Consider the following 16,351-nt stretch of genomic DNA (forward strand, 5'->3'; position numbering starts at 1 on the left):
TCTTGTTCCTTATGTTCCACTGATCCTCTAATGAACAACTGGTTTGTGGAAAAACCAATAAACCGAATCCCTCTCAGGCCAATGAGAGGGTAGGGTCCGTTTTCCAAGACCTAGAATCAATAGTCAAGGGAACAACCTCTCTACTATCTGATAAGGCAACCCTAATCCTCAGCCCAACGATCCAAGCTTTTGTTGAAGCAAGAACCCTTGAATCAAAGTAATTAACACCTCCTTATATGAAATTTGGATCAACCAAGAGATAAGGCTAGAATCTTGAATCAAAGTAATTAACACCTCCTTATATGAAATTTGGATCAAGATAAGGCTAGAATTAGATTACCTCTTATGATCGAAGATCTAGAAGCAAGATTTGGAAACCTTGTTCTAAATTGAATCACTCCACTATCGAACTTGATCAAGGCTTGATTGAATGACTCCTCCTTATATGAAATTTGGAATTTGGATCAACCAAGAGATAAGGCTAGAATTAGATTACCTCTTATGATCGAAGATCTAGAAGCAAGATTTGGAAACCTTGTTCTAAATTGAGTCACTCCACAATCGAACTTGATCAAGGCTTTGATTGAATGGCTCCTCCTTATATGAAATTTGGATCAACCAAGAGAAACCTTGTTCTAAATTGAGTGAATTGAACTTGATCAAGGCTTGATTGAATGGCTCGGTGGATCAACCAAGAGAAACCTTGTTGTAAAGGCTTGATTGAATGGCTCGGTGGATCAACCAAGAGAAACCTTGTTCTAAGTTGAGTCAATTGAACTTGATCAAGGCTTGATTGAATGACTCGGATGCAATTCTACCACAAGAATTGCTTGAAACATAGAAATGGCAAATATGATGCTCAAATTTCTAAGGGTGTAACGACCGAGATCCACTGCTAGCAGATATTGTCCTTTTTCGGCTTTTCCTTTCGGGCTTCCCCTCAAGGCTTTAAAACGCGTCTGCTAGGGGAAGGTTTCCACACCATTATAAAGGGTGGTTTGTTCTCCTCCCCAACCAATGTGGGACGACAATATCTGCTAGCGGTGGATCTAGGTTGTTACAAATGGTATCAGAGTCAGACATCGGACGATGTGCCAGCCTTCTCACTGTTCCCCGAAGGGGGGTAGACACGAGGCGGTGTGCCAGTAAGGACGCTGGGCCCCAAAGGGGGTGGATTTAGGGGGGGTCCTACATCGATTGAAGGAAGGAAAGAGTGCCAGCGAGAACGCTGGCCCCGAAGGGGGGTGGATTGTGATGTCCCACATTGGTTGGGGAGGAGAACAAACCACCCTTTATAAGGGTGTGGAAACCTTCCACTAGTAGACGCGTTTTAAAGCCTTGAGGGGAAGCCCGAAAGGGAAAGCTCAAAGAGGACAATATCTGCTAGCGGTGGATCTGGGTCCTTACAAAGGGAAACGTCTCAATTTGAGAACTGAATTACATTCATCCACGAATCTGAATTTTACCTAACATATTGTGGGTATGGATCTGGGTCGTTACAAAGGGAAACGTCTCAATTTGAGAACTGAATTACATTCATCCATGAATCTGAATTTTACCTAACATATTGCGGGTATTTATAGTCTCCCGACAAAAGACGTTTGTGGACGGGATTTATTCTCGATCCCCTTAATAGTCAAATAGTTCTTTACAAATAGTTCATATACCAATTTTACCTAACATATTGTGGGTATGGATCTGGGTCGTTATAAAGGGAAACGTCTCAAATATTGTGGGTATGGATCTGGGTCGTTACAAAGGGAAACGTCTCAATTTGAGAACTGAATTACATTCATCCATGAATCTGAATTTTACCTAACATATTGTGGGTATTTATAGTCTCCTGACAAAAGACGTTTGTGGACGGGATTTATTCTCGATCCCCTTAATAGTGAAATTGACAAATAGTTCTTTACAAATAGTTCTTTCTAACAAATGTTGATGTACTTGCATTGTTAATGCGATAGGTTCAAAATTAATTAGTTCTTTCTAACAAATGTTGATGTGCTTGCATTGTTAATGCGATAGGTTCAAAATTAATTAGTTCTTTCTAACAAATGTTGATGTGCTTGAGTTGTTAATGCGACAGGTTCAAAATTAATTGAGCTCTCTGCACGTAGGTTTGAGTTCAAAATTAATTAGTTCTTTCTAACAAATGTTGATGTGCTTGAGTTGTTAATGCGATATGTTCAAAATTAATTGAGCTCTCTGCGCATAGGTTTGAATTCTGTTGTTGACATTTTTGAATCGACATTTTTTTTATTTCCCCTCTTCAAAAGGATTCGTCCTCGAATCAGAAAAAATCATCACCTCTCTGATCAAATCTACGTGATTCTTGTCATCTTTCCCCTCTTCAAAAGGATTCGTCCTTGAATCAGAAAAAATCATCACCTCTCTGATCAAATCTACGTGATTCTTCGTCCTCGAATAGAAAAAATCATCACCTCTCTAATCAAATCTACGTGATTCTTATCATCTTTCCCCTCTTCAAAAGGATTCGTTCTCGAATCAGAAAAAATCATCACCTCTCTAATCAAATCTACGTGATTCTTATCATCTTTCCCCTCTTCAAAAGGATTCGTCCTCGAATCAGAAAAAATCATCACCTCTCTAATCAAATCTACGTGATTCTTATCATCTTTCCCCCCTCAAAAGGATTCGTCCTCGAATCAGAAAAAATCATCACCTCTCTGATCAAATATACGTGATTCTTATCATCTTTCCCCTCTTCAAAAGGATTCGTCCTCGAATCAGAAAAAATCATCACCTCTCTGATCAAATCTACGTGATTCTTATCATCTTTCCCCTCTTCAAAAGGATTCGTACTCGAATCAGAAAAAATCATCACCTCTCTGATCAAATCTACGTGATTCTTATCATCTTTCCCTTCCTCAAAAGAATTCGTCCTTGAATCAGAAAAAATCATCACTTCTCTGATCAAATCTGCCTGATTCGAAGGATTATACAATTTTTTTTTACTTCACCTCCTTTTGCAATGTTTTGATCAAATCTGTCTGCTTCACTCACAAAAATATTAGAAAAAATTTGTTTCATAAAGTGTATTAAATCCATAAACTACTCGAAAAAAACTCCTTTTGCAATGTTTTGATTAAATCTGTCTACTTTACTCACAAAAATATTAGAAAAATTTTGTTTCATAAAGTGTATTAAATCCATAAACTACTTAAAAAAAATGAATCAGCAGCATGCAACCAAAAACAAATTTCATAGATATATTAGTCCAAGGTTTGTTAGGTACATTCAAATGAGTGTACATTTAGTTTCTTTGCCTTTAAAACATTTGCTACAAAACTTATGGACATCGTGCTTTATCTTCGGCCAAAAGAAGTGTTTATGCAACATCTTATAAACTGTATTAATCCTGAGATGTCCCATTAAGGCACCACCATGTGCTTCTCTCAAAAGCAAATCTTTGATAGAGCATTTAGGAATACAAAGCATAAAAAATTTATGAAACGAATAATAATCATCCATAACTTTTTTTTGCAAGACAAGATAACTAGTTCTGAAATCTTGGACATCTCTATATAATTCGGTAATATGCTCAAGTCCAAGAATTTTTGCACTAAGAGAAGTAAAGAGATCGTACCTTTTAGATAACACATCAGCTACCATATTATCATTACCTTGCTTATATTTGATGACATACGAAAATATTTCAATAAATTTCACCCACTTTGCATGTCTACGATTCAGTTTGCTTTGACCCTTCACATACTTCAAGCTTGCATGATCAAAATGGATCACAAATTCTCTAGGCCATAAGTAGTGTTGCCACACATGCATTATATGAACTAAAGCAAATAATTCTTTATCATAGGTAATATTTTAAAATGTTGGCTCATTTAGTTTTTCACTAAAATATATTAAGTGCTTTCCATCTTGAATTCAAACAATACTTATGCCCAAACCACATACATCACATTCAATTTCAATAGTTTTATCAAAGCCAGCCAAAACAAATAATGGTTTGCTTAATTTCTTCCTAAAAAAAATTAGATGCATTCTCTTGCATTTCTCCCCATTTAAAAACACCATTATTTTTCATTAAGTTATTCAATGGTGCAGCTATGGTACTAAAATCGTTTATAAATCTTTTATAGAAGCTAGCTAACCCATTAAAACTTCTGATTTTACTTACACTTTTGGGTGTTAGCAAATCTCTAGTGACTTTAACTTTCTTTTTATCTCCTTCTACCCTGTTTTTACGGATTATAAAGCCAACAACTTTTTCCATGCAAAAGCTACACTTATTAAAATTAAATTTCTCTTTTCTATGTGTAATCAAAACTAACTTAACATGCTTCACATGTTCAAGCAAAATCTTCAAATAAATTATAATATCATCCATATAAACAACATGCTTTTTCAGATATTTTTCCAAAACATTGTATATTAAGCGCATAGGTTTACTAGGAGCATTAGTTAACTCAAAAGGCATAACAAGCCATTCATACACTCCAAACTTAATTTCGAGAGTTGTTTTCCATTCATCTCCTACATGCATTCTAATTTGATGATATCCAGATTTTAAAATAATCTTTATAAATAGACACGAATCATGCAATAAATCAAGCATATCGTCTAGCCTAGGAATAGGATGTCGATACTTTATCGTGATTTTGTTGAGGACTTATTATCCATGCATATGCGCCAAGTTTCATGTTTCTTTGGCACCAATAAGTCTCGTATAGAACATGGACTCAAACTTTCTGGTACATAGCCCTTCTCCATGAGCTCCTCCACTTGCCTTTGAATTTCTTTTGTCTCGGTTGGATTGACTAGATAAGCTGGCTTATAAGGAATGACAGTCCTTGGAATGAAGTCTATTTTATGTTCAGTACCTCTAATGGGAGGTATTTATTTATGTTGAAACATGTCTTCAAATTCCTGTAAAAGAGATTGAAAAACAGGCAAAGTCAAGTTGTTATAGTTAGAGACCAAAAATCCTCAATTGTACATGAGTACAAAGATCAATTTTTGTGAAAACCTTCTCACCTCTACAATTGTAGCCAAATAACTATCTCTCTTCATTTTTTCTTCAATTTCATCCTTTTTTCATTTTCTTTTTTTCTCTTTGATCTTTTCCTATTTTTTTCACTCAACTCCGTTTTTCTTTTAACTATTTTCCCTCAAACTCTTTCTTTCTTACCTCCAAGAGTGGTTTTTCTACCATATTTTACAAAAGAATACCTATTCAAATAGCCATCATACATAACCCTCCTGTCAAATTGCCATGGTCGGCCAAGCAATATGTCTCCAGCATGCATTGGTAACACATCACAAAGAACTTATCTTTATATTTTCCCAAAGTAAAAGATATTAAAGCTTAGGAAATTACCTTCATTGTTCCACTATCATTGAGCCATTGAAGCTTGAAGGTTTAGGATGATCTTGAGTTGAAATTTGTAACTTTTTGATCAACATAGTACTTACTACATTGGTGCAACTTCCACTATCAATGATAAGACTGTTGTAAATTGTCATAAGTTTTGATTTGATTTGGTTATTTGGATTAGATTTGATTTGGTTATTTGGATTAGATTTGATTGGTTATTTGAATTAGATTTAGTCATATCAGGGTTTAGTTATATATCGGGATTTGATATCAAAATTTGATATCGGGATTTGGGAGAGTTTTGGGTGTCACATCGTATTTGTTGAGTGACATATTGGTGAGTCTTTGTAGTGTGATAGTGAGGTATTCAACACTTTGTTTATTAGTGATTGGTTGCTACCCGTGGATTTAGGGGAACTTCTTCTCTTCGAACCACGTAAATATCTTGGTGTCTCTTTGTGTAATTCCGTTCATTGGTGTTGTGAGTACATTTGTTTCTCTTTCGGCAAACAACAAAGACTACAAGCAGTCCCCTTGACTAAACACCGTGTGTGAAATAGGTTGTCTCTTTGATCATCAACATCATTCTCCGTAACTTGAGTTTTAAGAAGTCTTCTTGTAATAAGTGCCAAATGAATACCATCTTCCAGTTTCTCCTCATTCTTATGAACTTCTTCAACTAGATCATTGATCTCCCCTCCATTTTTCTCGTCTTGGTTCATGATTGTAAAAACAGTAGTTTTATATGCTTAGGACCTCACACACTCAACTCACTGATTTTACACTTAGGAACACTCGTGTTTAACACACAAAGGTAGGCTATTTGGGAAAGTGATTAATTTCTGATCAAGGTAGGTAATATGGATAAAGCAATTCTGATAGTAGCGAGCTATTCAAGACCATCAAGATAAGTAATAACACACAAAGGTAGGCTATTTGGGAAAGTGACTAATTTCTTATCAAGGTAGGTAATATGGATAAAGCAATTCTGATAGTAGCGAGCTATTCAAGACAATCAAGATAAGTAATAACACACAAAGGTAGGCTATTTGGGAAAGTGACTAATTTCTTATCAATGTAGGTAATATGGATAAAGCAATTCTGATAGTAGCGAGCTATTCAAGACAATCAAGATAAGTAATTATGCAGTAACAACAAAATAAAACAAGAAATGAACAAATAAACAAGGGACAAAGATATTTTTGGATATAATTGCACACTTAAAAAAAATGAATTCCAAAGAGAATGGTCGTGAAGATTGAACACAACAATTCCAGATTTATATGCTTTAGGAAAAAATGAGAATTGAAATTTATTTGATCTTCAAATATTCCACATTTATATGCTTTAGGGAAAAATGAGAATTGAAATTTATTTGATCCTCAAATAAACGTGTAAATGGTCTAATGATAAGGATTTATTAAGAACAATATGATAAGGATTTTTTTTTTGTTTTTTTCTTTCAAGATCTAAATATGATCTTTAACAGAACACTAAAAACAAAGTAGAAAGATAATGAAGAACGATGGAAATGGCAGTAAGAAAACAAATGACAGATTTAAAGAGACGATAAACAATAGCGGAGATTAAAGATAAAATCAATTCTAGAGTCGGCCACAAAGATGCAACCTGGCTCTGATACCAAACTGATAAGACAACTCTAATCCTCAGCCCAACGATCCAAGCTTTTGTTGAAGCAAGAACCCTTGAATCAAAGTAATTAACACCTCCTTATACAAAATTTGGATCAACCAAGAGATAAGGTTAGAATTAGATTACCTCTTATGATCGAAGATCTAGAAGCAAGATTTGGAAACCTTGTTCTAAATTGAGTCACTCTACAATTGAACTTGATCAAAGCTTGATTGAATGGCTCGGGTGCAATTATACCACAAGAATTGCTTGAAACATAGAAATGGAAAATATGATACTTGGATTTCTAAGGGAAACGTCTCAATTTGAGATCTGAATTACATTCATCCACGAATCTAAATTTTACATAACATATTGTGGGTATTTATAGTCTCCCGACAAAAGACGTTTGTGGATGGGATTTATTCCCGATCCCCTTTAATCTCCACAAAAGAATAAGTCAAATTGATCATTTGACTTTTACATAATTTATGAATTAAAAATAGTTTTTTTTTAACAAATGTTGATGTGCTTGAGTGACTAATGCGATAGGTTCAAAATCAATTGAGCTCTTTGTGCGTAGGTTCGAATTCTGTTGTTGACATTTTTGAATCGACATTTTTTGAATCTTCTTGACAATAGGTCCATTTGGAACACCGTGATTCTTATCACTATCCCTAGAAGTGAATTCCATGGATAGCCTACTGAGTCGACGAACTCAAGCCACTCTCACCCATGCAAATGTAAGGATAATTTTGAATAAACGGGAGTTTATGGTTGCAATACTCATTGCATAGGACGCCCCCACTCACATGTCTCCGCATGTACAATACGCCCCCACTCACATGTCTGCGCATGTACAATTTAGTGATCACATTGTTTATATTATATACAAAAGTGGGCCGCATCCATAGTGTCTCCAAGATTAGATACTTGGCATTATCCCTATACTATAGATCACTTTGACCATATACTTGAACTTGATCCACTCTTATGCCTCTACATATAGTTCAAATAATCATACTACAGTCAGAGTGTTCTTAGTTTATTGGATTTAGATTAATAGTCCTAAAATTCACTTTATTCAATAACAATCTTTACTAAATAAACATCAACAATAACTTTATTGAAAATAGAATATGTTTTTATTTACAAACTACGAGTCTTAGGACATAAAACCCAATAGGGCCTTCCCCACCAAAATGCCGAGAAATATTTTTTTTAGTGCGCGCGAAAAAAACACACTCGTGGGGCCGCCCTAGAACGCAAGCGAAAATGCTCCAGTATGCAAAATTTAGCCCCCAACCATCGAGTTGGGGCCTTCTCCACCAAAAGGTCGAGAATTATTTTTTTGCGTGCATGCGATAAAAACGCACCCGTGTAACGGCTTTTTTTTTCACGCATGTGGAAAAAATATTTCTTGGCATTTGCGGTGGGGAAGGCTACAGTTCTCCTCGGGAGCGGTTTTTTCACACGCATGCGAAAAAAATATTTCTCGGCATTATGGTGGGGAATGCCCCAATTCGATGGTTGGACACCGATTTGCGACACTGGCACGTTTTCGCTTGCGTTCCAGAGCGGTTCTCCTTGGGAGCGGTTTTTTCGCACGCATGCGAAAAAATACTTCTTGGCATTGTGGTGGTGAATGGCCCAATTCGATGTTGGACACCGATTTCGTGACACCGGCGCGTTTTCTCTTCCATTCTACGGCAGTTTCGAAAAGCTGCTCCATGGGAGCGGTTTTTTTCGTACGCATGCAAAAAAATATTTCTCGGCAGTGTGGTGGGGAATGCCCCAATTCGATAGTTGGACATCGATTTCGCGACACGTTTTTGCTTGCGTTCTACGGCAGTTCCGAAAAGCTGCTCCATGGGAGCGGTTTTTTCACACGCATGCGAAAAAAAATATTTTTGGCATTGTGGTGGGGAATGCCTCAATTCAATGGTTGGACACCGATTTCATAACACTGTCGCGTTTTCGCTTGCGTTCTACAGCAGTTCCGAAAAGCTGCTCCACGAAAGAGGTGCCGTAGGGTAGAGCTGTCGTGCTCTTGGCCCAACATGTGGCAGTTGCTGTATAGCGCTTCCAAGTCGAGTAATGGATTGGGTGTCGAATCAGTTCTTGAATTGGGTCGCTTAGGATCGCGTATGCCAACCAGCCGTCGACAAGCGTCCCTTGTTCGGCCGACACGTAACACTTCTCTTCAACTAGTACATGTTCCAATTGACACCAAACGCGATCATCCCCTCTCTACGTGACACGCGTCCACCTGCAATTCCTTTACTTCAATTAGTTTTCCATATTTTCTAGCCATTTTACATTTTTTTCTATTTTCTAATCAAACTTTCCAACAAAATTATTGCTGTTCTGTTTTGTTAACTATGGGGGAGATATACTCTCATTCAAAGTAGGCTCAAAATTAGAAAACTCACATTTCTTGAGACTCTGGAACTTCCACTTCCAATCTGATTTAGCTCGGGTAACAACATATTAAAATTTGAGAACCTAATTTCAAGCAAAAGTTTCAAACTCTTACCTTTTAATATTCGTGGTTTCTTGATTAATTTGGATGATTCAAAGTGTCCACCATTGAATTGTAGTACCCACCGTGGTTTTCTTTTTTAAAATTGTTTTCTTCTCTCCTCCCTTCCCTTTTTTTCTTTCTTTTTCTCTATTCTTCAATATTTTTCTGTTTTAGGCTCTTATAGACTCTTTATTAGTAAAAATGATAATTTTTTGGTTCGAGGTTGCCTTTGACGACTATATTAAATTTTTTACTATTTTTCTTAAGTTCCGAGTATTTTATAAATATTTTTCTCTTCGGCATCATCTTGAAATTATGTCTTTTAACGCCTTAAAAAAAATCTAAAAAGTTTTAGAAAATTAATTTTGATGGGGCTAAGCATTATTAATTTATAATTTGAAATTTCTGAAACTGAGGAGAGGTTATAGAAGTGCTAGAGTTTCAAAGATTATATCCACAAGAACAATATGGTGAAACACCTTTTGAGAAGCAATGAGGTTGTTATCATAGAAAACGGTGTTGGTTTGAGGTTTACAAACCCAACTGTGTGAAAGCTCCAAAAAGAACCCTAATCATAACACTGGTGCTTCAAGTCCTTCATCCACTGTTTCATTTAACCGAAAATAAGAAGCTTTCTTAAAACCCTTTTGCCAACACTTTCGGTGCAGATCATCTGAAGGACATTGATGGGATGGTTGCAGCCATACATTAAAATGTTTTTTCCATTTTTCTCCAAGTCAAAAAAGGAATGACTCACCCTCCTACTGTTTATCCTGGCCCACAGGGTAAGCAAACCCTTCAATTTTAGGACCAACAGCCCCTAAAGGTCTAGAGAGAGAGTGAGCGAGGTAACCACCGCTCCGGCCACGAGGAGTCCGGTTCGAGCTGAGCCTTCTTCACGAGATCTTAACAGAACCTAGAGAGAGAACATTCTTGACTATTAAATCGTTCAAACCATCCAGAAATTAGGAAAATCTAAGGTAAAGTTCTTGAATCTAGATTCTTCGATTTCATTCAGATTTGTGGAATATAGTAATAGTTAGAATCTGAAATTTGAGTATGCTAATCTAGGAAGGATTAAGCTCAAAACATGTGAAGGAAGTTGTGACCAATTCAGATCGGAAATGGGAGTTCCGGTGTTCGTCAAAGGAGGTAGGTATTGATGTTTCTTGCCGCCTTGGGACTAAGATAATTGTCCCTACGATTAGAAATAAATTACAAGAAAAATACCTACCTAAATATGGATATACATTCTACAAATCTTGTGAAGGAACCATGTTGATCCGAGTTAAATAGAAAGAAATATGAAAATGAAAAGAAAATGGGAAAAAGTAATCGTATCTCGGAAATCGTAGGAGAAAGAGAACGCAGACGACGAGTGGGACACGTGTCAGGCAGAGAAGAAGGTTGCTGTTCACCGGAGAAGGAGGGACACGTGTCAAGCACCCAATGGCGAAGAAAATTCAATGAAATACATCGCGTCGAGCAGGAACCGAAGGCCGGCGGCTTGCTACCCGAGTCCACAACCCGATGACCCACGCGCGACCCCGCTTCTTGTTGCCACGCGTTAGTGTCAGAAAATTCAGGTCTCTAGCACTCGCCTCCAGATTCGAACCCACGCACTCATCAGCGGCTGACCAATTCGAGAGCGCCACATGGCAGAACGAGGGTGCGTGTCCTCCTCCCTCAGGGTGTCTGTACGCACGCGTGGCCTTGTGCGTGTAACACTTTGCCAGGCTCGTGAGGTGTTGTTTTGGCCCGTTCAACCTCTGTTTGCTTGATTTTCCTCCCGATTCCAATTCTAACCCTATTTTTATATGAAATAGGATTTAATTGGGAAAAATTAGTATTTTTGGACACGCTATTTGTGTAGAAATACTAAACGAAGGGCACACGTCAATCATGTAAGTCACCACACGGAACTTTAGGAAGAAATACTTGTAGGAGTCGCTTGGTTATGCATGCATGCTAGTTTAATTACCTTGGGTAGTAGCTTTCCATGATTGAATGTAGATAATTTGATTGTTAAGAGTATGGATGTATTATGTGAAGTATTATGAGAATTATCTGAGTGTTGATACTATGTTTTAAGCTTCCGCTTTATATGTATATGTTTAATTCATGCTGAAAGGAGTATGAGAAATTGTGAACTCTACGCTCCGGGAGATTGATGGATGTTATCGCCCCATTGAGCATGTATGTTTACTTTGCATGAATTATGTATGATGATGCTAGATGATACTTGTGTGCACCCTCAATAATTTCCATGACCCACATTTATGATAAAGTCTAGGGATTTGTGGTTAGAGCGACGAGTCACTAAGTATAGACCTGACATTTCCCCTAGGAGCCTAAGAAACTACCACGACATACGAACAACCTCTAGAGTACCTAACATTTGTGGTTGCTAAGAGAACGCACCACTTCCCCAAGGCCCACATTAAACCCTAGGGTACATAAGTAGCTGCCCTCCGTTGAGTCGTTTTGTACCGCGAGAGAGAAGCAATAAGATTGAGGTGGAGGATCGATAACGCCGCAAGACTTTGGACGTTGCGAGCCTTAGGTGGGAGCGAACAAATGTCGGGGTACGTCGGGACAAGGAGGACAGACGCACCGTCAAGGATAAACGGACGACGACGATCTCACCGGCGATGACATTCAGATTCCGCGATTAGGATTCGTCGGACTCTTGGGCGAGGAAGACAGAGCAACGGGTGCAGGTCGGTTCTTAGGGTATCCCGCGACTTTGTCTCAGCCAGTGTACGGCCTGTACCTTGTGGGCCGCGCTCGAACACCATCGCTGGGTCGCGTCTTCAGTTCGGCCCAAGACCAGCAACACCAGACGCGTCCAGAAATCATGCGCTGTCAGTAACCTTCACAGCTCGTCGGCTCAGCCCTTTGACTTCGTCAGCTCGGCACTTAGCTTCGTTGGTGGCTCCGTTGCATTCCGCGGCTCGAATTGGCGACGTGGCTTGGCGGCTCGACGGCTCGGTATATGAATAATATACTGATTCCTAGGTTTCTGACCCTTCTAGAGCCATTCCCACCCTTGTTTCAACCATCTGAGGTCAGTATAACTCCACTTCGATAAAAATAGGTTGTGATAAGAACGTACCTTAGTAGTTAGTCATAAGGGCTAGTTGTGAAAGGGCTCTAAGTGTATCATGTGATCTTATAGGGGTAGTTAGGCGCCAGACTTAGCATCGCGAGTGACTTCGGCCAAGGCCAAGGAGGTAAGTAACCTTACTGTTGGCGTTAATTATCTATGTGTAATGGTGCGTGCACTGTGGCCTTCGCACGTACCATGTGTGCTGTCCACGTATGTTGTGCAGTATGTTTATCTTGCTGTGAAATGCCAATGTATACCATGTATGCTATGCTAAGTATTTTCTTGTGGTGAAATAGCATCTATGTCATGCTCATGTACGCGATGTTGTTGCCATGACTTGTTTTACCTTGTATGCATGAAATTAATTGATATGTCATGAATGTGTTGGGAGTTTACATGTCATGGATGTGTTGACTGGTGTACTACAATACACTCATGTGATGTTTCGGTGAGTCATGCTATGTAATGCGACGAGGAAAATGAAATGATGAACTTGTAATGCCATGGGGGTAGCGATAGAGACCCCGTGCATGTTGTGTCTTATGTATGGGATTATCGCTATGTACGTATTGATAGTACAGACGCGTAAACTCGATATTATGCTCACTATGATATCATGCAGGTCCCCTCCTTTTTCAGTGGCGTCCGGTAAGGTATGTCATGCGTACCCAACCAAGCCAGGCCCAGGGGGTTTGTGTACAAACCCACTTGATGGGCCCACATCGACGTACGTGGCCCGTGCGTGAAGGAGTACCACGCATCCACTTTACCTAGATAAAGCCAGGGCCTAAGGCCATGTAAAAAGAAAAATGGAAGACAGCCCCCTCATGTTCGCTTTTCTTTACTTGTGATTGTGCATGTATACTGTGTGTGTGAACTGTTTGTGTCCTGAATGTATTTTGTATGCTTGACCACAACAGTGGGGTGGCTTACTGGATATTTTATATAATACTCAAGCCACGTGCTACCTATATTTTCAGGTAAGGGCAAGGCTCCTATGTACGGCTGACGGTGAACGTTGCGAAGGCCATGGAAGTCTTAGGAAGGATTTGTAGTGCCATAGACGTCGTGTTGAGATTCTTTTGAATAATAGCTATTTGCGATTGTTTCTCCTAGTTAGTTGTTGATTGACTCTTCCAGTTAGGTCGTCGTTATTGATTTTCTAGTTATGAACTACTTATAATAATGAACATGTCGTTGCTATAGAGGTCGTCTTATATGAACTTTCGTACTTTTGTCATTCGAATGTAAGGTAACGTCGCTAATTAGGTTGGAGAAAATTAGGGGCGTTATAGTTGGTATCAGAGCCCTAGGTCATAGATCATGTAAACTGGCCTATGATGTAGGCCTAAGGTACTTTCATGGTCCTCCAGCAACCACACCGTCACTGTCAGGTACATATGTATATTGTAAGAAAGAATTATTGCTTGTACGCTTGCATGTCCTGATATTAGTATGTTCCATGATGTGACAAATATATGGTTGTATGTGTATGCAGCCTACATCATTTTGATTGTTTGTGGAAGTTGATAGACTAGTATGTAAACCCATAGTCGTTACTATGTTTAGATATGCCACCTAGGACGCGAGGAGGGAGTACTAGGGGACGACCCCCACTTAAGGTAGAGGGAGAGGCGGAAGGGGACGAGGTTAAGACTGCGAGAACTCCGATGACATTCCCGCCACCAGCGACACCCCAGCCCGCCCGAGACTCGGCGGGGGAACTGGTAGACGTATTGTGGATCGTAGTACGAAACTTATCCGGTGATCAGTCAGCTTTCGATTCAGCCTCTACCAGGGAAGCCAGGTGCTTGCGGGATTTTAAGAGGGACGACCCACAAACCTTCAAAGAAACTTCCGATGACCCGACAGAGGCACAGTTGTGGCTGAGTTCCATAGAGACCGTATTCAGGCTGACAAAATTCCCCGAAGACCAAAAGGTGGAATGCGCAGCATTCATGCTGCGTGCAGATGCTCAAGTGTGGTGGCGATCCACCTGAGAACTTATCAGACCCGAGGGGGTGGAATCTCATGGACAGAATTTAAGGAGGCTTTTACAGAGGCATACTACTCAGAGGACGTCCAGATCCACAAACATCAAGAATTCACCCACCTGAAGCAGAGGGTGCGTTCGGTTACTGCCTATGCCAAGAGAGTTCGCCAAGTTGAAATGCTTCGCCCCGAATTTGGTAGACACCGACTACAGAACAGTCTGCCAGTTTGTGCTGGGGTTGGACAGGAAGATCCGTAACGTGGTTGAGGCGATAGCACCTACGACTTATGTTGGGGCTCTGAGAGTAGCACGGGCTATGGAGGGGACCGATGGACCGAGCGAATCCTGCTCATCGACCTAGAGACGGAAACGATGCAGTGACCAAGATGATCATCGCGAATCCCGTTCATCGACCGAGAGATAGAGACGACGCCGTGATTGGGACGACCGTCGTGATTCATCCCCATTGCCTCCACTAAGACGACCAGATAGACGGCGTCGCGATCCCAGGTAGAGCCAACAGGGAAGGGAAAGCAGAGCAGACGATAGACCCAAGTGCAGTGAGTGTGGGAAGAACCATTGGGGTCAATGCCTGGCTCGCTCTAGAGCCTGCTTTCGATGCGGAAAGGAGAGTCACTTGGCCAAGGACTATCCGGGAGGTCGCGCCAATAACATCGGTGGTCAGCAGAGACCACTACGCATAGCGGATGCCCCCACTCATTACCACCCTCTAGCGAGAGCCTATGCCTCCACCAGCAGGGACGCTGAAAACCCGGATGCGGTGGTGACAGGTACACTATCCGTCCTTTGTCACTTTGCTTTGACGTTGTTTGACTCGGGGTCTACGCACTTCTTTATCTCCACTAATTTTGTTAGTCAAGCAAGGATCGTATTAGAACCCTTGTTACATGATTTTTTACTAGGCACCCCATCAGGGGTGAATATGGTCGTTGCCTATAGGGTAAGGAATGCCACATAGTAGTATCAGGTGTTAGCTTGGGCGTAAACTTAATGGTGGTCGATATGTCCGTGTATGATGTAATCCTAGGCATGGACTGGTTAGCAGAAAACCATGTTAGCATAGACTGTCACAAGAAGGAGGTTATTTTCATGCCACCGTTTAGGACAAGATTCAAATTCAATGGCACAAGTCTGGACACAATGCCCAAGGTGATATCGATGATGAAGGCGAAGAAGCTGGTCTAGCACAGAGCCTAGGCGATACTAGCCAGCATGGAAAAGGTCAAGGAAGAATGAGTCTCCCTAATCGCGTTGCCTATAGTGAACGAATTTCCGGACATGTTCCCAGAGGACTTGTCAGGGATCCCTCAATTCTGAGATGTCGATTTTGCCATAAAAATGGAACCAGAAACCGGTCCTATATCCAAGGCCCCATACCGCATGGCACCAGCGGAGCTAAAAGTGTTAGGTTATGGAGTCTGATGCTTATTTATAGCTTGGTCAACGGTTATATCCGGTAAAGCTATATTTGGTAAAGCTATATCCGGTAAAGTCAACGGTTATATCCGGTAAAGCTATATTTGGTAAAGCTATATCCGGTAAAGCTATATATGGTAAATAGCTATATATAGTAGATGGTTAAATCTGGTAAAGCTATATATAGTAAATTGAACTATATATATATCCCGTCTGGTAGAGCTTTGATAAGTACTTTCTATTATCTATAATTCTCTCTTACTGTACATACGTGAAGTCATCAATAAAAACAAATCC

The sequence above is a fragment of the Cucurbita pepo genome, chromosome 13 (assembly GCF_057944985.1).
Source record: "Cucurbita pepo subsp. pepo isolate OVF chromosome 13, ASM5794498v1, whole genome shotgun sequence".
Classification (NCBI taxonomy): domain Eukaryota; kingdom Viridiplantae; phylum Streptophyta; class Magnoliopsida; order Cucurbitales; family Cucurbitaceae; genus Cucurbita; species Cucurbita pepo.